Consider the following 25475-nt stretch of genomic DNA (forward strand, 5'->3'; position numbering starts at 1 on the left):
GCTGTGTGCCTGACAGTCTCTACCAATCCTGCTGTCCCCCGGCTGAGAATCAAACCCATTTCTAGATGATAGGGAATATGTCCTCTGCTGGCTGTGTTCTCTGTGGAGCTCAGGGGAGGGAAAAGACCAAGCCATTTCTAGGGTGCTGTTGGGAGCAGTGAAAAGGCCACACCCTTTTCCTGGAAAGCTCCTGGAGCTTAGCTGGCTCTTATCCTGTGAAGCCAGCTCTGGCCCTCTGGCCATGAGGGGGCGGGGCCATGCACTCAGCCTGGAGGGAGCCTACGGGGCAGCCAGCACTCTGGAGGGACAGACAGAAAAGGCCACCAGGTGCAGACAGGAGAGGGAGGCAGGGAGACAGAACGGAAGACACCTGGGGTGGATGGAAGTCAGTGCCTTTGGGTGCTGGTACCTGCCTTCACGGCCACCGCTAGATCAGGCTTCTGAGCCTGTTGGCTGTCAGGGCTGGACTGTGCCCCATAGGCATCATGGCAAACCCTGTGGAATCCCCCAGGTGTCACCAGGCAGCATACAGGTAACAGGCCTGGAAGGTCCCCAACAGCCCAGCTGGACATGCTCGGACACGCTGGGGCTCCTCGTTCAGTGGCACAACTCCAGGACCCAGTGAGGGAAACGGGAACACACCGGGCTGAGCAGTATGGCTAAATCCGTTTATTCCAAAATAAAAAGCAAAATAAACAGGAGTCGCATCACCAGGGAGCCACGACCCCATCCCCACCTCCTTCCTCTGTCCTGTGCTATTAATAAATAAGTTTCCCAGCCACAAATAATTATTAGAACCTCCTCCACATAGGCCAGCTCCAACCTCCGCTAGGTACGACAAATGGGGCGGCCCTACCCCCCCGGAATATACAATATGTTACATAGATACTATGTGTACACTGGGGAAGGAGGGGCCCCCAGTAGCCTGTGCCCTCACCTGGTCCACAGTTAGCCCCACTGTCCCACCTCAGCTACCTCTCTGAATACAAAGATGGGAGCCCCCACTGAGGGAAAAGTTGCTTCGGTGAGAGTAAGGAGGCCATGAGGCCTCCTCCAAACAAACCAACTCCACCAGCCTGTGGCTCTTAAATAACAATCACCATCATCCAGAAATTTAAGGACTCAGCCCTGGTCAAGGTGGCAAAGGGTCGGTTTGTCTCCCCCCATTAGACAGGGGTCTTGTCTTGCTACCCTAATGGTAAAGAGGTGACTGGGAAGGGGTGGTAGGGACATGGTGGGGGCAGAGACTCCAGTCCCACTTCTCCAGGCTTTGCTGACAGAGGCCTGCCTTTATTTATTTTTATTTTTATCCCATGACTTAAAAAAAAAATCCCATAACTTCTTTTTCATATTTTTTATAGCTTTTTGTAAAACTTTTACTTTTTTTCTACAGATTGTTTTGCCCCAACTTTTTCACAACATTTTTTATCCCATAACTTTTTCATCCCATATCTTTTTTTAATCCTATAACTTTTTTAGTTTGTGTTCTTTTAATAAACACACTTGCATAATTATATTACAATTTTGTAAAAATAAAAACAGATTATCTCATGCCAAGTGTGTCCAGCATTTTCACAGTCTCAATACCTTTAATACTATAGTTTTCAAGGCACACAAAATAAAATTTTAAAGCAAAAACACCACTTTGCAACAATTTGCATCACAGCAGCAGTCAATATTGTCACTTTAGGCAAAAGTCTTACAGTATTTCCATTATACATTCTGTTTACAATAACTCAAACGTTGGTAAAAGTCATTCTAAGAAAACCTGGCAAATAAAGCTTTGGACTGGAATTGGCATTTCTTCCTCTACTTTTCCTTCCTCTCATTTCTTTCTTTTAAACTACATATTTTAAAATGTTTTAATTTATTTCAAAACATTAAGATACCAGTTAAAAATGACTCTTTAAGATAAAGTTTTAGAGAAACAATATTATAGATAGGGCTGATACACATTTTCAGATTTTCTAAAAATTAGCTTTGGTTTTAGAACTGACTTTTTTTCATTTCTGGAAAACCTATCAGGTTTAATCAAATACTTTAAAAATGATTATCAAATATTGCAGTCTTTAAATAGGTATTTTGATTCTTCCGACAGAAATTCAGATTTATTCAGTTGAATTCACATTTTAAAATTCTATGTTTCTCATGAACTCTAACCTTCTAATGTTACCTTCTAAGCACATTGAAAGCTGCCTTATACTGAATGAGGAAGAGAACAAATACTTGGCTGAATGAGGTATTGCAAAAGACTGCATGCACTTTGAAGAAAGACAAGTTATTGTCATATGATTTCCATTCATTTTAGCTTTTTCTTAAACATATGACAAAATCCCTACATAAAGAGTGGTATTTCAGTTAATTTAGTACATTTATTTTCCAGACTGTCATTCAGCTTAAATATGCCAGTATGTGATTTAATCCATAGGTACCTGATGAACACATTATTGTCAGATTGGTTACAGATGCTAAACACTATCTGAAGATCATTCCTAGTCATTTATGTTTATCGGGGTAAAAGTGAAGTGATTTGAACTATAAAAATACCTTTGAAATAATTTATCAATGTATTAGGTAAACCCAGTTTCAGAATCAGAATTATAAAGAAAAACTGTTAGACCAAATAATGTGGCTAATTAACAGTGGTCTGATTTCTAGCCTGAGGGTCTAAAATGGGCTTAAAGTAACTGTCTTTAAACTGAACTCAAAGAATGCAAAAGCTGCAAGTTCAGATATAAAAGGCAAGTACAGGACTTTAAGTTCTGTACATCACAATAATGTGATGTATTTTGGAACACAGACATTAGAACTTCATGAAGTTTTCACTGTTGATTCTTTCCCAAGCATCATAAAGTTATGATTTAGGCAACATGGGACTGAAATAATTCATTCATCATGTATAGGCACATTAACATAAATATTGCACAAAATTATGTCTCTAATTGAAACTGAGAGGCATAAAAACATAGTTGACTCTTCATAAAGAAGTTTGTGAGGAAATATAACTCTGTGATTATATAGACACTTTTCCTGATAATACCTTGACATTCACAAACAGGAGATTAGTTGCATGAACTTCTCCTTGATTTTCAAATGTAGTATTATACTGTCTACTAAAACTCCTTCTTATTTCAACTAAGTACTCTCACATATATTAGTTTATAATAATGTTATTATCTTTAAAAGTGTTTTCAAGGAAAAGAAGTAAATTCCTATGTCAGAGTAACCAAAGTGGTTGAAGAATAGGTATTAGCCAGACAGGTCTAGATGGTAAAATCAATCTTCTAGCCTCAAAGAAGCTCCATGAACAGAGAAGATTGTCAGGTGTCACACAGCTATCCTTCACCTAATTCATCCTTGACTAGAGCCTGTATGCCTGTTTCAGGGACATTTAAACTCTTAAAAGATTTCTTATGATCTTTACTAAATACATTAAGAAGAATGCCAACCAGTGCCATTTTGTGTACTGGGACATGTAGTCACGTGATTAAAACAGGCAACATGAACTCTGACTTTAAAATGTATTATAGATATAAATGTTTTAAGCTAGGAAAGGTTTTCCACATCCACAGTCAATGATGGGAGCCTTTCATTCCTCAGAAATAATCCCTTTTTAGGTCATCGAAAAAGACTACAACTGCCACAGCTCATGATGTAATATTTTCATGAGCCCAGAGCACATACAAATCCTAAGAGAACTACCATAGAACAGTGCTCATTCTTGGCATGGGAACAAATGAAACATACTCTATACTGCACATACCTGCCAGAGCACGCCATTTTCCTCTTCTGTGAGATTTTAAAAGCTCCCCCAAAATGTTATTACTCCCATCATCAATACACAGAAAATAGAAGAAAGGCTGTTTCCAGTCCTTGGCCTTTAAACAACTCTAAATGTCAGTACACACAGTGCATATTACAAAGAAATAAACAGTGTGCACTTAAGGGCAAACCACATCCTGAGCTAATGAAGAGCTCACTGTGATTAGGATTTGATCAAACATAATCGTAGAACATAAGCAAATTTTATCTGAATTCCTTAAAGAATATACATGCTGCAATAACATTAAAAAAGCATGGCAGCCTATTCCAAACCAGCAAGAATAGTTGTATGCAAATAGTGGGTCTTTGTGTGTTTGAACTCCCACCACATAAGGGCAAACTCAATAAGCATGCTAATGACCTACAATTATCAAATTAAAAAACAAAACTGCTAAAGGATACCAGAGTGAACATCAGGGAAAGACCCACTCTCCCTTAACTTTTTACAAATAAATTTAAACTGTAAATTAGAAACACAAATAATCATGAGTGACTCTAACATTCAAATGAAGTAAATGAATTGCGTAGGAGATTAACCCCATAACTTTTTGTTTTTGTCTTTTTTTAAATTTCTTGACTAGCTCTTAGATGATGGTGATGTTTATCTCCCGGTTCTTGGCAGCCCGGTAAAAGAATGGCACACACGGGTTGCTGCCCAAGCCTGGGTGCTCCCGGGGGTCCTGCATTACAGGAAGCAGCTGCACCATTGGCTGTGCAGTAGGGTTGTGGTGGGGACAACCCTCCCTGGCCTCTCCTGCTGTAGGCTCCATGCTGTTGGTGAGGCTCACCTCACAAAAATCTTTGGAGAGAGGGATGCGGGGATCTGAGCGCAGTGCGAGTCTCCCCTGCTCCTGCCTGCCCACCCTGCCTGAGGGCTCTACTCATCATCCTGCTTGTGGGCAGCCCCAAGCTCCTGGGGGGCTGAGACCCTTGGACCAGCCTCATCAGCAGGGTTCTGGGCAGCGGCCAGGAATTTGCCATTCCCCTTGTGGTCGCTCACAAGCCACAACACCAGCTCCTGGAGCTCCAACAGCTTCACTTGAAGGGAGGGGTGCTCCGCTGCCACACCAGTGCCGGCGCCCACACTCATGACCATCCCCACGCCCGCCCCCACCCCCACCCCAGCAGAGATGTTTCACACCCTACATTTATCTCCTCCTTGTCCTGGGCCAGCCTGATGATGTCCTCCTTCTCCTGGTGCTGCGTCTTTGGCACTGCCCTCTGGCTTTCATATGATGTGATGTTCTTTCCTGCCAGAGGACAGGGCTCAGACGCTGGGACCCCTCTGACCGCCCTGCAGCTCCACCTGCCGTGCCCTGGCCTTCCACTCACTGATGGTGTCTGTGTTTTCTGCGAGTTGGATGAATTGAAGCTCTAGTTTCTCCACCAGCTCTTTCAGGTCCGCCGTCTCCTTCAGGAGGTCCTTAAAGTCACTCTGGAGCCAAAATAATGGGGTCACATGTCGGGAGCGACCTACCTGCCTCCCCCGCACCCTTCTTGGCCATGCCAGGAGTCACTCATCTGCAGCTTCTCCATGGGCCCCTGCAGGGCCCGGTGGGTCTCCCCACACACAGACTCACCCCCAGTCACTGGGGCTGGGGCCACTGCCTCTGGCTCCTTCTGGGCCGAGGCCACCGGGTGAGCCAGGCACTGGCAGCACACCCTTTGCTCCTCCTGGGCACTAGCTCCAGCGGAGTTGAAAAATGCCACCTGAAGGCAAGAGACGAGTATTCTTGTAGGGGCATACACAGAACAAACAGGACAGGGAGGTGGAGCGCAGCGCATTCCCTTGGGGCCTCAGAGAGTGCGCTTGTTGGTCGCAAGTAAAATGGTGTCTGTCCACTGGCTCCCAGAAGGGGTTAGGGTCCAGAGAAATCAGAAGGCGGGGAAAACAAGAACATAAGGGGGTCTGGGAGGGACCAGAGAGGAAGGTGGCAAAGGAGGGGCAAGGGGTATCAGGCTCACCACAACCTCCCGGTTCTCCAGGTCCTCCGGGACGCTCAGCATGGGCCCAGGCGCCTCCTCCTCCTCACTGTCCAGATGTCCTCCTCTATCTCCTATGGGGGGTGGCCAGAGGGGTCCTCAGACAACCCAACAAGGGAGGTACTGCGGGGCCCACCTCTGCCCCCACCCTCACTGTGTAACCTTGAGCCAGCCCCTCCCCAGAAGGGAATGAGCTGCTATTCTTTATTTTTACTTTTAAGAACCAAGTTCTTGCTATATTGCCCAGGCACAGTCCCACTACCGACAGGTGCAGGAGTCCTGACTTGCTCCCTTTCTGACCTGGGCCAGTTCACCCATCGTTAGGCAAGCTGGTGGCCCCCCGCTTCCAGGAGGTCACCATATTGATGCCAAACTTAGTGCAGACACCCAGTCGGCATAATGACCAGCTGTTCTAAAGGTCTCTTCCAACTCCTTAATCCTATGCTGGTAATAGTCCCCCCTTCCTCCTGGGGCTCTCTCCTCTTCCTCTAAGCAGTCTCCCGTACCTTCCCCAGGGAGAGCCATGAGGCTCAACTGGGCCTGTAGCTTCTGGTTCTGCTGGTTGGTAGCTTCCAGGTGCTCCTAAGGGGTCAGGGAAGAGAGTGAGAAGGCACGGAGTTTTCCAGGTCATCCCCTTCAAGGTCCCGTCCTCAGCAACTCCCTCCCCTGGGTCTCCTGCAACTTTCAGCAGGGCATCTTGGCCGCTGCTTTGCCCTAAGCTTCCTGCTGCTGCAGCTGGTCCATGAGCCGGGTCTGCAGCAGTAACTGCCTGTGCAGCGCCTCCTTCTCAGAGGTCAGCTTCTGATAGGTGGCCACATACTGCTGCAGGTGACCCAGACACTGGTCTCACTGCTGCGCAGACTGAGCCTCTTGGCTCTTCAGCTCCACCTGCAGGAAGGCCCTGGGTGTGAGGACACTGGCTGGCTTCCAGATTCTGGGCCCGTTAATAGGGTATCAAGGGCACTGTGGGGCTCTGTTGCCTGCCCAGGCCCCTGGCCCCATGCTCCAGGCCTAAGTGACTGCCTCCCTTTCCTAGAACCCCGTGCCTCCTTCCCCAGCCTCAAATCTCACATCCTTCTTCCTACCATTTCAACTGTAGGCCACAGACTGGTGGAAAATCAGAGGGAGCCAACTGCCATCTGTTAAGTGTGCTACATGCCTAATGCTTTCCATGTATTATCTCATTTAATCCTCAGCATCTCTGCAAGGAAAATGCTAACTTTATTTTGAAGTTAAAGAAACAGGGACTTAGAGATGCAAAGTAGTTGAATGGTGACCAGTGGAAACGAGGCCAGAATCCAGTATGAATCTAAGGAGGCTTTTTGTTTTTGTTTTGTTTTGAGACAGAGTGTCAGGCTAGAGTGCAGTGGTGCAATCTCAGCTCACTGCAACCTCCATCTCCCAGGTTCAAGTGATTCTTGTGCCTCAGCTTCCTGAGTAGCTGGGATTACAGGCATGTGCCACCATGCCCAGCTATTTTTTCTGTTTTGTTTTGTAATTTTAGTAGAGATGAGGTTTTGCCATCTTGGCCAGGCTGGTCTCAAAACTCCTGACTTCAACTGATTCTACTGCCTCAGCCTCCCAAAGTGCTGGGATTACAAGCATGAGCCACTGCGCCTGGCATAAGGAGCCTCATATACCACTGTCTCTTCCCCTATGATTGGGGGGCTCCATGCCTCTAGCTGGGATGATGATGTCCAGACTTGGGAGGAGCCCAGGGGTACCCACCTCCAAATGTCAGAGGGCAGGAAGCAAGAAACAGTCACAGGACTTCCCTGGAGGGTGCTGGGGTCACCTGCCCCCAGGCTGGAGCTGCCTTTGGCCTCATACCTCCCCTTCCCAGAGGCTGGTGCCCGCCTCCCAGCCCTTCTTGGATGGGGTGGTGGTTAACATCTCCTTGGGCTCACCCAGCTTCTCCTGCAGCTCCTTTACTTGCTCCTCCACTTGCTCCTCCAACTGCAGTGAGCTCTTGTTCTCATTGTTCTGGACAGAAAGAAGCAATCAGTGGCCACCCACTGCAGCTGGAGACCCCTGAACTTGGTGTCTGCCTCCCATGGCACTGGGAAGGGTGGAGGCAGGTTAGAAAAATCATCCCCTTTCTCCCACAGCCATCAGAGCAGGGCTCTGGCTCACAGGTGCCTTTAGAAGTACCATTTCATGTGAGGGCTACACTGCCCCATTTTACAGGTGGGGACTCAAAGGCCTGGAGGGCTGGGGAGGAGGGCAGGCTCCCCAGGTGGGGCAATGAACCAGCTCCTCAAAGCCACTCTGTGGCTCAGCCAGCTGTTCATCGATCTCGTGGTTCTGAGATAGCGCATGGTTGATGGTGGTGCGGTTCTGCAGGGTTTACCTGCATGTCTCTGCCTGCTCCTCCCAAAGCTTGGCTTTCCTTTCCAGCTCCAGCAGCCTCTCTTCTTCCAGCAGCCTATCCTCCAGCTCCAGCAGCCTCTCCTGCTCCTGCAGCTTCTCCTGTTCCAGCAACCTCTTCTCCTGCTCCCACAGCCTCTCCTGCTCCAATAGCCTCTCCTCCTGCTCCTGCAGCCTCTCCTCCTGCACCCACAGCCTCTCCTGCTCCCACAACCTCTCCTCCTGCTCCTGCAGCCTCTGCCTCCTGCAGCCACAGCCTCTTCTGCTCTGACAGCCTCTCCTCCTGCTCCCACAGCCTCTCCTGCTCCCACAACCTCTCCTCCTGCTCCTGCAGCCTCTCCTGCTCCCACAACCTCTCCTCCTGCTCCTGCAGCCTCTGCCTCCTGCACCTGCAGCCTCTCCTGCTCCCACAGCCTCTCCTCCTGCTCCTGCAGCCTCTGCCTCCTGCACCTGCAGCCTCTCCTGCTCCCACAGCCTCTCCTCCTGCTCCTGCAGCCTCTCTTGCTCCCCAAGCCTCTCCTCCTGCTCCCACAGCCTCTCCTGTTCCAGCAGCCTCTCTTCCTGCACCCGTAGCCTCTCCTCCTGCTCCCAGTTTAGGTGACTCAAGCCTTGATGGATTTGCACCTGAGCTTGGAGCTGTCCTGCTGGACTGTCCTTCCTCAGGTGCTTGGCTTCAGCTTGTAGCTGTTCCACTTCAGAGGGCCCAGCTGGGGGCTCTGGGGGTGGGGGTTTGCCTGAGAAAGGAAGCAGACAAGAAGGGCCTCTGGATTCTCAAAAAAACAAGAAAACAAAAAACAAAACAAAACAACAACAAAAACCCTCCTCTTTGTGCACAGCTCCTTTCAGGCTCTCCAAACTTGGCCTCACTGCTAATAATTCCTTGCATTCGGATGGTAGCCAATCTTCCAAGCCACTTTCAGATAGAGAGGCACTGTGGATGGCTGACAATTGGCACTCTTCTCTCTTTGCTGATGGGGACACTGAGGCTTATAGAGATGACAAGACTTGCCATCTTCTGGCACAGACCTCTTTCCCTCTACCTCAAAGCCCACCTCCCTGGGGCATTCTAAGCCATCCCCACAGCCCTCTGATGCCAGTCCTGCTCCCAGGTCATACCAGCTCCATCTTACCCATCTGGTTTTTTAGTTTGCCCAAGCTCCTCTCCAGCTCCTCTCCAGCTCCTGTATCCGATGTGTGTCATGCTTCTTTTCCTCCTTTAATGTGCAAACCTGCCCAAAGCACAGGGGGAAAGGGCCCTGGAGAGATGAACTTGTAGCTGGACAGGCTACCATCTCCCTCTCTGCTCCCCCACTCCACAAAGCCCAGACCCACGACCACCTCTGGCTGTCCTATTCTCATTTTACAGATGCCCAGAAAGATCAAGTGACCTATCTAAGTTGGGGGGCTTAAGGGTCAGCTCTTACCTCCTCTGACATTTTCCACACCTGCTTCTGCCACCGGGCCCTTTCTCCTTTTAGATTTTAAGCATATTCATCTCTCTCTAGCTGGGCTTAAGTGATTCCATCAACTGCAAGAATGGGCACAGGAGCTAGGAAAGGCTGTCACTCGTCCTCATCTGCTCCTGGCCACCTGGGGTCATCTTCCTTCCACATCCTTCCCTTTGCAAAGCCTCACCTGTGTCACATGTGCTTCAAGATGTGCCTGCTCCTTTATGGACTGCTGTAACTGCCACTCAAGGACTGCTTCATAGCGGCTGGAGGACTTGATGGTGAAGAGTGAGAAGTTTCAATCTGGGGAGCCTGGGCCATTCCATACAGTGCCCCTTTAAAGGGCTAGGGCTAGGCTCAATATAAGACTCAATCAGGGTGTAGCCAAGATGGCAAAATAGGAACAGCTCCAGTCTATAGCTCCCAGCATGAGCGATGCAGAAGATGGGTGATTTCCACATTTCCAACTGAGGTCCTGGGTTCATCTCACTGGGGAGTGTCAGAAAGTGGGTGCACGACAGTGGGTGCAGTGCACTGAGTGTGAGCCAAAGCAGGGTGAGGCATCGCGTCACCCGGGAAGTACAAGGGGTCAGGTCATTCCCTTTCCTAGTCAAAGAAAGGGCTGACAGACGGCACCTGGAAAATCAGCTCACTCACACCCTAATACTGTGCTTTTCCAATGGTCTTAGCAAATGACACACCAGGAGATTATATCCCATGCCTGGCTCAGAGGGTCCTATGCCCACAGAGCCTCACTCATTGCTAGCACAGCAGTCTGAGATCAAACTGCAAGGTGGCAGTGAGGCTGAGGGAGGGGCGCCCACCATTGCCTAGGCTTGAGTAGGTAAACAAAGCTGCTGGGAAGCTCTAACTGGGTGGAGCCCACTGCAGCTCAAGGAGGCCTGCCTGCCTCTGTAGACTCCACCTCTGGGGGCAGGGCATAGCCAAAAAAAAGGCAGCAGAATCCTCTGCAGACTTAAATGTCCCTGTCTGACAGCTTTGAAGAGAGTAGTGGTTCTCCCAGCACACAGTTTGAGATCTGAGAATGGACAGACTGCCTCCTCAAGTGGGTCCTGGCCCCTGAGTAGCCTAACTGGGAGGCACCTCCCAGTAGGGGCAGACTGACACCTCACACGGCCGGGTACTGCTCTGAGACAAAACTTCCAGAGGAATGATCAGACAGCAACATTTGCTGTTCACCAATATCTGCTGTTCTGCAGCCTCCACTGCTGATACCCAGGCAAACAGGGTCTGGAGTGGACCTCCAGCAAACTCCAACAGAACTGCAGCTGAGGGTCCTGACTGTTAGAAGGAAAACTAACAAACAGAAAAGACATCCACACTAAAACCCCATCTGTACGTCACCATCATTAAAGACCAAATGTAGATGAAACCACAAAGATGGGGAAAAAACAGAGCAGAAAAACTGGAAACTCTAAAAATCAGAGTGCCTCTCCTCCAAAGGAATGCAGCTCCTCACCAGCAATGGAAAAAAGCTGGATGGAGAATGACTTTGATGGGTTGAGAGAAGAAGCCTTCAGATGATCAAACTACTCTGAGCTAAAGGGGGATGTTTGAACCCATGGCAAAGAAGTTAAAAACCTTGAAAAAAACTAGATGAATGGCTAAATAGAATAACCAATGCAGAGAAGTCCTTAAAGGACCTGATGGAGCTGCAAACCAAGGCACAAGAACTATGTGATGAATGCACAAGCCTCAGTAGCCAATTCGATCAACTGGAAGAAATGGTATCAGTGATGGAAGATGAAATGAATGAAATGAGGTGAGAAGTTTAGAGAAAAAAGAATAAAAAGAAATGAACAAAGCCTCCAAGAAATATGGGACTATGTGAAAAGACCAAATCTACGTCTGATTGGTGTACCTGAAAGTGACGGGGAGAATGGAATCAAGTTGAAAAACACTCTGCAGGATATTATCCAGGAGAACTTCCCCAATCTAGCAAGGCAGGCCAACATTCAAATTCAGGAAATACAGAGAACACCACAAAGATACTCCTTGAGAAGAGCAACTCCAAGACACATAATTGTCAGATTCACCAAAGTTGAAATGAAAGAAAAAATGTTAAGGGCAGCCAGAGAGAAAGGTCAGGTTACCCACAAAGAGAAGTCCATCAGACTAACAGCTGATCTCTTGGCAGAAACCCTACAAGCCAGAAGAGAGTGCTGGCCAATACTCAACATTCTTAAAGAAAGAATTTTCAACCCAGAATTTCATATCCAGCCAAAACTAAACTTCATAAGTGAAGGAGAAATAAAATCCTTTACATACAAGCAAATGCTGAGAGATTTTGTCACCACCAGGCCTGCCCTAAAAGAGCTCCTGAAGGAAGCACTAAACATGTAAAGGAACAACTGGTACCAGCCACTGCAAAAACATGCCAAATTGTAAAGACCATCAAGGCTAGGAAGAAACTGCATCAACTAATGAGCAAAATAACCAGCTAACATCATAATGACAGGATCAAATTCACACATAACAATATTAACCTTAAATGTAAATGGGCTAAATGCTCCAATTAAAGGACACAGACTGGCAAATTGGATAAAGAGTCAAGACCCATCAGTGTGCTGTATTCAGGAGACCCATCTCACGTGCAGAGACACACATAGGCTCAAAATAAAGGGATGGAGGAAGATCTACCAAGCAAATGGAAAACAAAAAAAGGCAGGGGTTGCAATCCTAGTCTTGGATAAAACAGACTTTAAACCAACAAAGATCAAAAGAGACAAAGAAGGCCATTACATGATGGTAAAGGGATCAATTCAACAGAAAAGCTAACTGTCCTAAATATATATGCACCCAATACAGGAGCACCCAGATTCATAAAGCAACTCCTTAGAGACCTACAAAGAGACTTAGACTCCCACACAATAATAATGGGAGACTTTAACACCCCACTGTCAACATTAGACAGATCAACGAGACAGAAAGTTAACAAGGATATCCAGGAATTGAACTCAGCTCTGCACCAAGCGGACCTAACAGACATCTACAGAACTCTCCACCCCAAATCAAGAGAATACACATTCTTCTCAGCACCACACCACGCCTATTCCAAAATTGACCACATAGTTGGAAGTAAAGCATTCCTCAGCAAATGTAAAAGAACACAAATTATAACAAAGTGTCTCTCAGACCACAGTGCAATCAACCTAGAACTCAGGATTAAGAAACTCACTCAAAACTGCTCAACTACATGAAAACTGAACAACCTGCTCCTGAATCACTACTGGGCACATAACGAAATGAAGGCAGAAATACAGATGTTCTTTGAAACCAATGAGAACAAAGACACAACATACCAGAATCTCTGGGACACATTCAAAGCAGTGTGTAGAGGGAAATTTATAGCACTAAATGCCCACAAGAGAAAGCAGGAAAGATCTAAAATTGACACCCTAACATCACAATTAAAAGAACTAGAGAAGCAAGAGCAAACACATTCAAAAGCTAGCAGAAGGCAAGAAATAACTAAGGTCAGAGCAGAACTGAAGGAAATAGAGACACAAAAACCCTTCAAAAAAATCAATGAATCCAGGAGCTGGTTTTTTGAAAAGATCAACAAAATTGATAGACCACTAGCAAGACTAATATAGAAGAGAAGAGAGAAGAATCAAATACATGAAATAAAAGATGACAAAGGGGATATCACCACCGATCCCACAGAAATGCAGACTACCATCAGAGAATACTATAAACACCTCTACACAAATAAACTAGAAAATCTAGAAGAAATGGATAAATTCCTCAACACATACACCCTCCCAAGACTAAACCAGGAAGAAGTTGAATCACTGAATAGACCAATAACAGGCTCTGAAATTGAGGCAATAATTAATAGCCTACCAACCAAAAAAAGTCCAGGACCAGATGGATTCACAGCCAAATTCTACCAGAGGTACAGAGAGGAGCTGGTACCATTCCTTCTGAAACTATTCCAATCAATAGAAAAAGAGGGAATCCTCCCTAACTCATTTTATGAAGCCAGCATCATCCTGATACCAAAGCCTAGCAGAGACACAACAAAAAAAAGAGAATTTTAGACCAATATCCCTGATGAACATCGATGCAAAAATCCTCAATACAGTACTGGCAAACCGATTCCAGCAGCACATCAAAAAGCTTATCCACCATGATCAAGTGGCTTCATCCCTGGGATGCAAGGCTGGTTCAACATATGCAAATCAATAAACATAATCCAGCATATAAACAGAACCAATGACAAAAACCATAAGATTATCTCAATAGATGCAGAAAAGGCCTTTGACAAAATTCAACAACCTTCATGTGAAAAACTCTCAATAAATTAGATATTGATGGGACATATCTCAAAATAATAAGAGCTATCTATGACAAACCCACAGCCAATATCATACTGAATGGGCAAAAAGGCAAAAACTGGAAGCATTCCCTTTGAAAACTGGCACAAGGCAGGGATGCCCTCTCTCACCACTCCTATTCAACATAGTTTTGGAAGTTCTGGCCAGGGCAATTAGGCAGGAGAAGGAAATCAAGGGTATTCAATTAGGAAAAGAGGAAGTCAAATTGTCCCTGTTTGCAGATGACATGATTGTATATCTAGAAAACCCCATCATCTCAGCCCAAAATCTCCTTAAGCTGATAGGCAACTTCAGCAAAGTCTCAGGATACAAAATCAATGTGCAAAAATCACAAGCATTCTTATACACCAATAACAGACAAACAGAGAGCCAAATCATGAGTGAACTCCCATTCACAATTACTTCAAAGAGAATAAAATACCCAGGAATCCAACTTACAAGGGATGTGAAGGACTTCTTCAAGGAGAACTACAAACCACTGCTCAATGAAATAAAAGAGGATACAAACGGAAGAACATTCCATGCTCATGGGTAGGACGAATCAATATAGTGAAAATGGCCATAATGCCCAAGGTAATTTATAGATTCAATGCCACAAGTTACCAATGACTTTCTTCACAGAATTGGAAAAAACTACTTTAAAGTTCATATGGAACCAAAAAAGAGCCTGCATCGCCAAGTCAATCCTAAGCCAAAAGAACAAAGCTGGATGCATTGCGCTACCTGACTTCAAACTATACTACAAGGCTACAGTAACCAAAACAGCATGGTACTGGTACCAAAACAGAGATATAGACCAATGGAACAGAACAGAGCCCTCAGAATTAATGCAGCATATCTACAACTATCTGATCTTTGACAAACCTGACAAAAACAAGAAATGGGGAAATGATTCCCTATTTAATAAATGGTGTTGGGAAAACTGGCTAGCCATATGTAGAAAGCTGAAACTGGATCCCTTCCTTAAACCTTATACAAAAATTAATTCAAGATGGATTAAAGACTTAAATGTTAGACCTAAAATCATAAAAACCCAGAAGAAAACCTAGGCAACACCATTCAGGACATAGGCATGGGCAAGGACTTCATGTCTAAAACACCAAAAGCAATGGCAACAAAAGCCAAAATTGACAAATGGGGTCTCATTAAACTAAAGAGCTTCTGCACAGCAAAAGAAATTACCATCAGAGTGAACAGGCAAGTTACAGAATGGGAGAAAATTTTTGCAGTCTACTCATCTGACAAAGGGCTAATATCCAGAATCTACAATGAACTCAAACAAATTTACAAGAAAAAACCAAACAACCCCATCAAAAAGTGGGCAAAGGATATGAACAGACACTTCTCAAAAGAAGACATTTATGAAGCCAAAAGACACATGAAAAAATGCTCATCATCACTGGCCATCAGAGAAATGCAAATCAAAACCACAATGAGATACCATCTCACACCAGTTAGAATGATGATCATTAAAAAGTCAGGAAACAACAGGTGCTGGAGAGGATGTGGGGAAATAGGAACACTTTTACACTGTTGGTGGGACTGTAAACTAGTTCAACCATTGTGGAAGTCAGTGTGGCAATTCCTCAGGGATCTAGAACTAGAAATACCATTTGACCCAGCCATCCCATTACTGGGTATATATCCAAAGAATTATAAATCGTGCTGCTATAAAGACACATGCAGACGTATGTTTATTGCGGCACTATTCACAATAGGAAAGACTTGGAACCAATCCAAATGTCCAACAATGATAGACTGGATTAAGAAAATGTGGCACATATACACCATGGAATACTATGCAGCCATAAAAAATGATGAGTTCATGTCCTTTGTAGGGACATGGATGAAGCTGGAAACCATCACTCTCAGCAAACTATCGCAAGGACAAAAAACCAAACATCACATATTCTCACTCATAGGTGGGAATTGAACAATGAGAACACATGAACACAGGAAGGGGAACATCACACACCGGGGACTGTTGTGGGGTGGGGGGAGTGGGGAGGGATAGCATTAGGAGATATACCTAATGTTAAATGACAAGTTAATGGGTGCAGCACACCAACATGGCACAGGTATACATATGTAAATAACCTGCACGTTGTGCACATGTATCTTAAAACTTAAAGTATAAAAAAAACCAAAAAAACCCTGATCCATAAAGATCAACGCATTTCCAAGCCCGTGGTCTGGTTTTTAAAAGAACTCAGTAAAGTTGCAAGGGACAGGGAAAGTGATCAAATTTACAGCTGGCTAACAGAGGCCCAAAGACATCAGATAATATTGCTATTGTTATTACTGTTATTACTACCACTGTTTGAACCTTTATGGAGTGCTTCACCAGGTACCATGCTAACAATCCCATTGAATCTTCACAACCAACATATGAGATGGTTACTATGATTACCTCTATTGTGTAGATGAAAAACATGTAGTATTAGAGGTTAAGTGCTTGTCTAAGATCACTTAGAGCTGGGATTTGAATACCAGGTCTAATCCTATTCTCCAAGCCCATTTTTCTTGCTGGGGATGGGGGCACAGAAAGGAAGGGGAAATTAATCTTTTGTTCACTTTTTGAAAGGATGATATATTTACATAGTCCCAAACTCAGAAGGTACAGAAGGGAAGAATCTCTCAGCCACCCTGTTGCTCTCTCCTGAGTTTTTTTACAAATCCTTGCAGACATGGTTTATATATATTATCATAATATGTACAGACACACACACACACACATATTCCCCCTCTCTACACAAATGGTAACATACTAAAGGTACTCTTCTCTACCTTCACAGTACAAGTACCCAATCCCCCAACTAGGACTTGATCAATGCCACAGCCAAGTAAGGGCAGGGTGGGCACTTGGCCTCCAAATTCTGTGTCCAATGCTTGCTTCCCACAACACCCCACCCCCAACTTCACCCACAGCAGCTGATTCAGCCCCAGGCTGCCTCTAACAACCACATACTAAAGCAGCGAGAAATGGCCATGCTGCCTTCTGTGCAGAACACTCCATCCTGTAGCAAAGAAGGCAGCAACAGAAGAGCCATGTTGCATGCTCCATGCTCTGGGGTCCCTCTAGGTGAGGCCGGGTGCCCCAGCTCCCCATTTGGCCTTGGCACCAGGGACCCCCAGCCCCTTTCTTCAGGGACCCAAGGGGAAACTGAAGCCCACGATTGGCAGCATGGAATCAGGGGACCCCACTGGACTCTTACCAATTAATTGGTGTTTTCATTGAGTTGACTGATTTTTGCAGAGCTCAAGTCCAGGCCTACTGCTAGTTCTTGGTACTGGCTCTGAAGCACATGCAGAGAGGAGGAATTGGAGGAGGATTGCAGGGAGAGGTAGAGAGAACAATCATTAGGGCTGGGGTGTGTGTGGGCTGTCTCAGCTGGCAGAGGGGTACCCAGCCCCCGCTGTGGGAGGAGGTTGGAGAGCTGGCCTACAGGGTCTCTGCACCTCAGCCCAGGGCCTCTTACCTCCAGATCCTTCAGAGTAGCAGATGATGAAGAAGTAATAAAAATAAGAAATTCAAAAAACAAAAACTTACATGGGAAACAGTTATGGATATAGAGAAAGTATAAAAACAGAAAGGGACTGGGCATGGTGGCCCATGCATGTAATCCCAGCACTTTGGGAGGCTGAGGTCGGTGAATCTCTTGAGACCAGGAGTTTGAGACCAGCCTGGGCAACATGGCAAAACCCCATCTCCACTAAAAATGCAAAAAAAATTAGCCAGGTATGATGGTGCATGTCTGTAATCCTAGCTACTTGGGAGGCTGAGGCATGAACATTACTTGAACCTGGGAGGCGGAGGCTGCATGGAGCCAAAATTGCACTACTGCACTCCAGGAGAGAGAGTGAGACTGTCTCAAACACAAAAACAAAACACCAAGAAGAAAATACGGGGATCTGGGCCTTTGTTTCCAGAACAGAGAGACCTGAGCTGGGCACAGAATCTCAGAGCTTGAGGGAAGTAGGCTGCAGACCCCCAATCCCATTGGAAGAGCACAAGCCAAATACTCAGCTGCAGGATGCCTCTAGGCCTTTGCTCCCCACCATATCATTCAGTGTCTCTTCTGAGCTGGCAATGTGAGTCACAGCACCTGGACAGGCCTGACCGACTGGGGGTAACAGGTGTGATGGCTAAATAACTCTCTAACAGCAGCCAAGGGTGCTCTGTCAGTCTCCCTCCCTATGTCCATCTCCAGCAGGATCTGCCTCCATTCGTGCCCTGCTCCTCTGACTTGGCAGGAGTAACCTAGGCAAGTTAGATATGGAGGAAATGCCAAATCACAGCCAGAGGAGGTTGTCTCCAAGCCCCATGTATCCCCATGTCCTGACTCCCACCAGGCTCCTTGTGCACCTGAAAGGTGCTCTATGAGTTCATAATGATGGCCATGACCTCACCGCTCCCCCTGTCTCCCCCACTCCCCGTATGGATGAATGTTACCCATCTTTAATCTTCCAGCCAACCTCAAATGTCACCTCCTCCACCCTTGAGTCCATTCGGAACCGACCTACCTGCAAGCTGAGCATTTGGAAAGTTCCAAACTTCTCTCTTGCCTCCTTCAGAGGAGTCCACCTCCCTCAGTCTGCACCCTACCTTGTTCAGCTATTCTCTCCACTCTTTAGCAAAGTGCCTTTGTTGTCAAAAGCCCAATGAATATGGCTAAGTGTCCATTTGATTTTCAAGAGATTAGGGTCTCAGTCACTCATCTGATTGGTTAACCTCACATCTTTTGCAGTTAGTTCCTCTGAAAAAAAGCTTCAATCCTTCCAACTATAATGTAAACTCGTTTTCTCTTAACCCTATGTTCCCTACTCTTAAAGTAAAGTGAATTAATTCAAAATAATCACAAACTTTTATGTGGTCTAGAGATCTTTGCCTTTAGGGCAAAACCTAAAGGTCGCTTGGGTTTTTTTGTTTTGTTTTTGTTTTTTTTTCATCTCTCTTAGTCTAAGAGTACCACACTGGGCATTCAAAAGCCCAAGTCCCAGGCCAGGCATGATGGCTCACGTCTGTAATATCAGCACTTTGGGAGGCAGAGGTGGGTGGATCACTTGAGGTCAGGAGTTCAAGACCAGCCTGGCCAACATGGTGAAACCCTGTCTCTACTAAAACTACAAAGATTAGCTGGGCGTGGTGGCAGGTGCATGTAATCCCAGCTACTCAGGAGGCTAAGGCAAGAAAATCACTTGAACCCGGGAGGCAGAGGTTGCAGTAAGCCCAGATTGTGCCACTGCACTCCAGTCTGGGTGACAGAGTGAGACTCAGTGTCAAAGAAAAAAGAAAAAAAAAAGCCCCAAATCCTGCATGCCTGCTCTGTATGTCATTCCCAAATTACTTTTAAACTTTAAGGTATGTCTCACTTTCTCCAAGATGATAAAAGATGCAGGGAAGGAAAAAATCCAATCAATCAAGCAGCTGAAGAAGAAGACATAAACAGGCTGAAGGTTAATGGCAGCAACATAAAATAAGCCAGAGGCAAAGTATCCCCCAAACCAGAGAAGCCTCAGGGGCATGCACAGCTGGAGAGAGGAAGCCAGAGAAGGGTCTCAGTACAGCTTCAACTTCCACTTTTCCAATGGGAGAGCGCTACCCCATTGGAATGGTTAAGGTTGGACACTAGCACCTTCAAAATGTCCTGAATCTACAGGAGGTGAAAAGGGAAAAACAAGGGCAGGGGGAGAAAGACAGAAGTGGCTTAGGAGAGAAGCAAGAAAGTCAGGAAAGGAGGAAGATGTGGGTCCAGGGAAATGAAACACTGAAGAAGAGCAGAGATCAAAACCATGGCCTGTGCCATTCTTCCAAATGGCCACCTGCTGCCTTGCCAGGGGCAGGGACAAATAGATGGAAAATCTCCTGAGCAATGCAGTTACAGAATGGAGTCACCTGACCAATGCAGCACTTAATACACTCACTGGACCCTTCTCCTCAGGCCCAGGATGTGGGCGATGAATCTAACAGAGCTCCAGACCTCAACCTCCATTTAAAAAAACAGACTTCTGAGTAAGGGTTAACTTAAACAAAGGGGGCTCCAGCTAAAAGACAAGTTTTAAAGACACTGATCTTATCCAGTATCATCTTACAGAGGAGGAAACTGAGGCCCAGGGGAAGAAGTGATTTTTCTGTGGTCACCGAACAAGCTAGTGGCAAGTTAGATCTTCTCTTAATTCTAGTGCCTGGGGCTCTCCTCACCACATCCTGGGGCCCTTTCAGTGACTCCTAAAGGGACAGCATGAGGGCAAGTGGCTGTTCTCATTGGCCTGGCTTCCCCTTGAGACTGGGGATGAGGAAAATCAAACAGCAATGACCATTTCCTGGGTGTTCTTGGTGTTTACAGCAGGCCATGTACTAGGGATAAACATAAAAACAACAGCAATAACAAATCTCATTTAAACTTCACAAATGGAAGTCAAGCAACGCTACTTCTATTTTACAGATGTGAAAAGAGAGGCCCAAAGAGCTCAAACAACTTGCCCTAATTCATATCCCTAGCAGATGGAGAGGCAGGATTCAAACCCAGAATTCTTAACCAGTACCTAGAAGTTCTTCCACAATCTTAACAATTACCCTCTACTGCTCCTTGGGCCCCCTGTCCCCAGGAGCCTGGCCAGCCAAGACTCACATCTCCAGGTGAGTGGCAACCACCAGAAGTGGTTCTCTCAGGGTTACTGCTGTTTTTTTCTTTTTTCTCTTCACTCCTGCTGGAACACTAGGGCTGTTCCTCTCCTGATACTCTTTTAACTGTGGGAAAGAAGAGCAGTATAATCCTCATGAGAACTACAAAGCTCTACAGTCATATCCTTCTTTACAGTTTTTACAAAATACTTTTATACACCATCTGATTTAATGCCACCAACAACTCTACAAAGTGTTGTCACAATCACTTAGTGACTGAGAGGGACTGATATCATGGCTTAAAAAAAAAAAAGGCAATACTAGAACTTGAACTCAGTCATCTGACTCCAAGCTCTGGGGTTTTGCCACGAATCAGCAGCTGCCAGGGACCAAAACCAGAGGCAGAGGTAGAAGAGTAAACATTAAGGAGGCAGGAACTGTACACTGTGTGGTTTGGAGTCATACATCCTCACACGTCTGTTAGTGTTAAGAAGTGCACCAGTACCTCTCAAACTTTTATGTCAATGTGTCCTCATGGCAGAAGGCAGCCTTTCTGTTAAAGCTGGGAATTTATCAGACAGAGAACAACTCAAGCCTCATTTCAGAGGTCTCATTTCAGAGAGGTTCTTAGAAACCTATGTGACTGTCATCCCTAAGTACATTAATGTCTTCTCTTTCAAGAGAATCAAGGGAAACTGATGCTTCAGAAAGATGTCCCACATTTATCCTGTGGCACTCAAAGTACCCCAGGTTGAGATGATATGAGGAAGATTAAAGCTGTCAAGTTCAGTTTCTCAAGATCTATTCCACAGAAGATGAGCAGCTCTCACTCCAGAGACAACTGACTGAAGGGCAGTCTCATCCCAGAAACATGGAGAATTAGAATATGAGGTGGAAAACTCAGAAAAAAATGTTAAAGTCTCTTTGGAGAGTAGAAGCCTGGGAGAAAACCAAACCAGACCCATTCTCCCGTCACCGCCCAGAGATACTGTTAATGTTTTGAACTCATGGGGGAAGTGTAGGCTTTTCACACTGTCAATGTCTATGTTAAGGGAGTAAGGCAGCCTGAAAACTCTCACTCCCAGGTCCCATAGTCCCCATTCCCCTTCTGGCTGGAAATTTATGCTCCTACCAGAGGAACCAGAAATGGGGAGAGAACACTTAGGGGACTGGGTTGTAAGATCAAAGGCTGGTCTTGGAGCAGTAATGACAGTTCCTAGGGGGACTGTGACATCACTACATTCCACTCCTCCTGGGGAGGGGGGAACCACATCAGCACGATGCCTGAGTCACTGTTTCACAGTAGGGGAGGGGGATGCAGGGCTAGGAATCAGGTACTTGGAGACAACAGCCCAAAGAGCCCAGAGAGGTCGGGCTTGGGGCAGCAGGAGGGGAGGCAGAGTCTGCAGCAGGGAGCCTCAGATGTCACCAGCCCAAAGTCACCCAGGGTGACTGGTGAGGGTGGGGGCTTGGGCTGGGGGACCCAGGTCCTTGGAGACCTGAGCCCAAAGAACCCAGGTAGGTTGGGCTTGGGGCAGCAGAAGGTGAGGGACGAGTATGGACTGGGGGGCCCCAGGAGTCACCTGCCCAAAGTCACCCTGGGGTGACTGGCGAGGGCAGGGCCTCAGCTGCTTGCTGAAGGAGCGGGTCTGACTGACAAGACTTTGGTGGGGGGATCCCAGAGATGCCGGGGTTGGGGGGCCCAGCCTGGTGTGCCTCAGGAGTGGTATGGACTCTGGTAGTGGTCTTGCCATCGGAGGGGATTTGTGGCTGGGTTGGGGGGCCATGACCTGGTGTGTTTTACCTTTTTCTTGGCTGCAGCCAATTTGCTCTGTCAAGTTTCTTCAGACATCGTGGGGTCGGAAGGGAGGTAGGGTTGGGGCCACATCAGCAAAATCCCAGCAGTGACTGCCAAATGCCTCCAGTCACCTACCAGGCAGCTGTGTGGACTGAGCCAGAGGAGTCATAACCAGGGCCCCACTAGAATGCAGAATAGGGGTGTGGCCTTAATGATCCAAGCCCATTGGTCAAAGAGAAAGATGAAAGCAAAAGCAGGCATGGCCAGGCAGCAGCGTGTCCAGAGGGACCTGTGGTGTCACAAGGAAAGCTGACCATGCAAGCACTGTCCCCGCCCACTCTGGGAGAGGGGAGGGGCCAGCTTTTGCTTTAAAAGCTTTAAAACTTTAAAAAAAATATGTGTGTATGCTTTATATATGTATGTCTGTATGTGTATCTATGTGGTCCTCCAGAGCTGTCTTTATTATCCAGCTTCTATGCAAGTTCTATGAGTTTGGCCTATATTTGTCACCTTCAAATGGAGTACAAGAATTACCAGCATTACCTCAACTGAGATACAAATCCTATAAAAATGAAAAGTCCATAGCATGCTCGATGATTAATGAAGCAGACTATATTATTAACATTCCAATAAGATAAAATAAGCACAATGATTTCCCTTTTGTGGAAAAATATTTCTTTTATTTTCCTACATTATTGTTAAGTTTTTTTAAAACAAGAAACATGTCTAATATCTTTTAAAACACAAAGCTTTTGGGCCTGGTGCAGTGGCTCACACCTGTAATCCCAGCACTTTGGGAGGCCAAGGTGGGTGGATCACCTGAGGTCAGGAGTTCAAGACCAGCCTGGCCAACATGGTGAAACCTCATCTCTACTAAAAATACAAAAACTAGCCAGGCATGGTGGTGGCTGCCTGAAATCCCAGCCACTCAGGAGGCTGAGGAAGGAGAATTACTTAAACGTGGGAGGCGGAGGTTGCACTGAGCCAAGATCATGCCACTGCACTCCAGCCTGGGTGACAGAGCAAGACTCCATTTCAATAAATAAAATAAAATAAAATATAAAATAAAATAAAATAAAATAAGATAAAATAAAATAAAAAATAAATAAAAACACAAAGGTTTCAATTTAATAAGTGCTCAAAGTCCTTTACCGGTTTAAAACAAATACAAGGCCCATTTTCCTAGAATCATCTGGCCTCTCTAAGCCTTGCAAATGACACTGAATTTCTCACTTGATACTTGGCTATGATTTGGAATCATGAAAACCAAGAATTGTGTTATGTCACGGTGTATTGCTTGTTACCTGAATTCCAGAGCAGCCTGGAATCAAGGGTTGAATTGTCCATGATTTGCTCCATAACCTGTGTGCTTCTTATCCCAGACCAAACTAAGCTTTTTTCTAGAGTTCTACAATTTACAGTTAGTAGACAAGAGTGGTACTCAAAGATGTAGTCTCTGGACTAGCAGCACCAGCAGCACCTGAGAATTTTTTATAAGTGCAAATTCTCAGGCCCCACCCTGGACCTCATGAATCATAAACTCCAGGGTAGGGCTCAGCAATCTGTACTGCAGTAATCCCTCCAGGTGTCCAAGGACCTCTGGCATACAGCAGATAGCAAAATGTGTTTCCTTCTGTAGGTCCAAAGCCAGGGATATTCTATGTTCTGTCTTGATATGAAACAATGACATGCAATTGAAAGACATAAGTCTCCTTCCTACTCCCACCCTCAACCCAATGTGTTTTATTTTTATGAGGTAAATAAGAAAACAAGTGACAATCAGAGATTTAGTCTAAAAAGTATATTTACAAGTGTCAGTTCTCATCCAGCCTGATCTCATACAATACCATTTACATCCTCTTACATCTAAAGTTTTAGAAAATGATCTTCAGGCACACTAGAAGTTCTATAATAAAACACCAACTATATCAGAATGTCCAAACTTACTAGAGAATAAAAGTGGAATCATTGGCTATATTTTCAAATTGCATTCAACAGGAAACTTTTTAATTTTTTTCACCTTCATACTTCCAAGTTAATAGAATTAAATCAGAATAGCCCATTCTTTCAAAGCCTCTAGCCAGGCAAAGTTTTACTGTATTACTTCTTGCTTTCAATGGATATAAAACAGAGTCCTGGTGGGCACATTTTGTATACCTGCAAAGATGCAGAACTAAACAGTTCCATCTGTTCCCTATTAAAACAAAAGTCCTGTAAACCTTGGATGGTGAGTGTAATACTTCAGCACTACCACCAAAGCCTCCAATATGAAAAGATACTAAGAACACCACTAGCAAACAAAAGTGAGCTCTTGGCTGGGAGCAGTAGTTCACGCCTGTAATCCCAGCACTTTGGCAAGCGAAGGTGGGAAGATTACTTGAAGTCAGGAGTTCAAGACCAGCCTGGGCAGCATAGCGAATTCATATCTCTACAAAAAAATTTAAAAATTAGTTGGGCATGGTGGCACACACTGTAGTCCTAGCTACTTGGGAGGCTGAGGTAGGAAAATCGCTTGAGCTCAGGAGTTCCAGGCAGTGGTAGCTATGATCATGCCACTGCACTCCAGCCTGGGTGACAGAGCAAGACCGAGATAATTACAGTCTGCCCTGCTCCAGTTTACATTAAAATCACTAAGTTAAAATGCTTTCAATCAGCAGGATAAAAATTAAGTGAAATGTAACTTTAGAGCTTAGGCAATAAAGAAACAGGCACTTCCCACAAGAAGAAAAATGGCCAATAAGCATATTAAAAAGGTTCAAAAGCACTAGAAACCAAAGCAATGTAATGAAAACAATGAGATTTTCTGCTTAAAGACCAGCAAGGAGGACAAATGGAAGGAGGAAACTGGAGCTCTGTCCTTGTTGGTGCGTGTATAAACTGAACCAATTTTCCTGCAGGATAATTTGAAAACGTCTATTAAAGACCCTAAAATTGTTTTATGTTATTTTCCTCCAGAAATTCTACTTCTATGAATTCAGTCCAAAAATGCTTGCTTGAGTCAATTAAAATGTACATATAAGAAAATTTACCTCTGGGGTGGCAATGATTAACTTAATATACATCCAGCTATT

At 45.5% G+C, this 25475-nt stretch overlaps 1 pseudogene; it reads right to left on the reverse strand.

Annotated features, from left to right (window-relative positions):
- Positions 1-654: 654 nt before the first annotated feature.
- Positions 655-22683, reverse strand: LOC100446449 (golgin subfamily A member 6B-like; annotated as a pseudogene).
- Between the last annotated feature and the right edge of the window lie 2792 nt (positions 22684-25475).

The sequence above is a fragment of the Pongo abelii genome, chromosome 4 (genome assembly GCF_028885655.2).
Source record: "Pongo abelii isolate AG06213 chromosome 4, NHGRI_mPonAbe1-v2.0_pri, whole genome shotgun sequence".
In the NCBI taxonomy this organism is placed as follows: Eukaryota; Metazoa; Chordata; class Mammalia; order Primates; family Hominidae; genus Pongo; species Pongo abelii.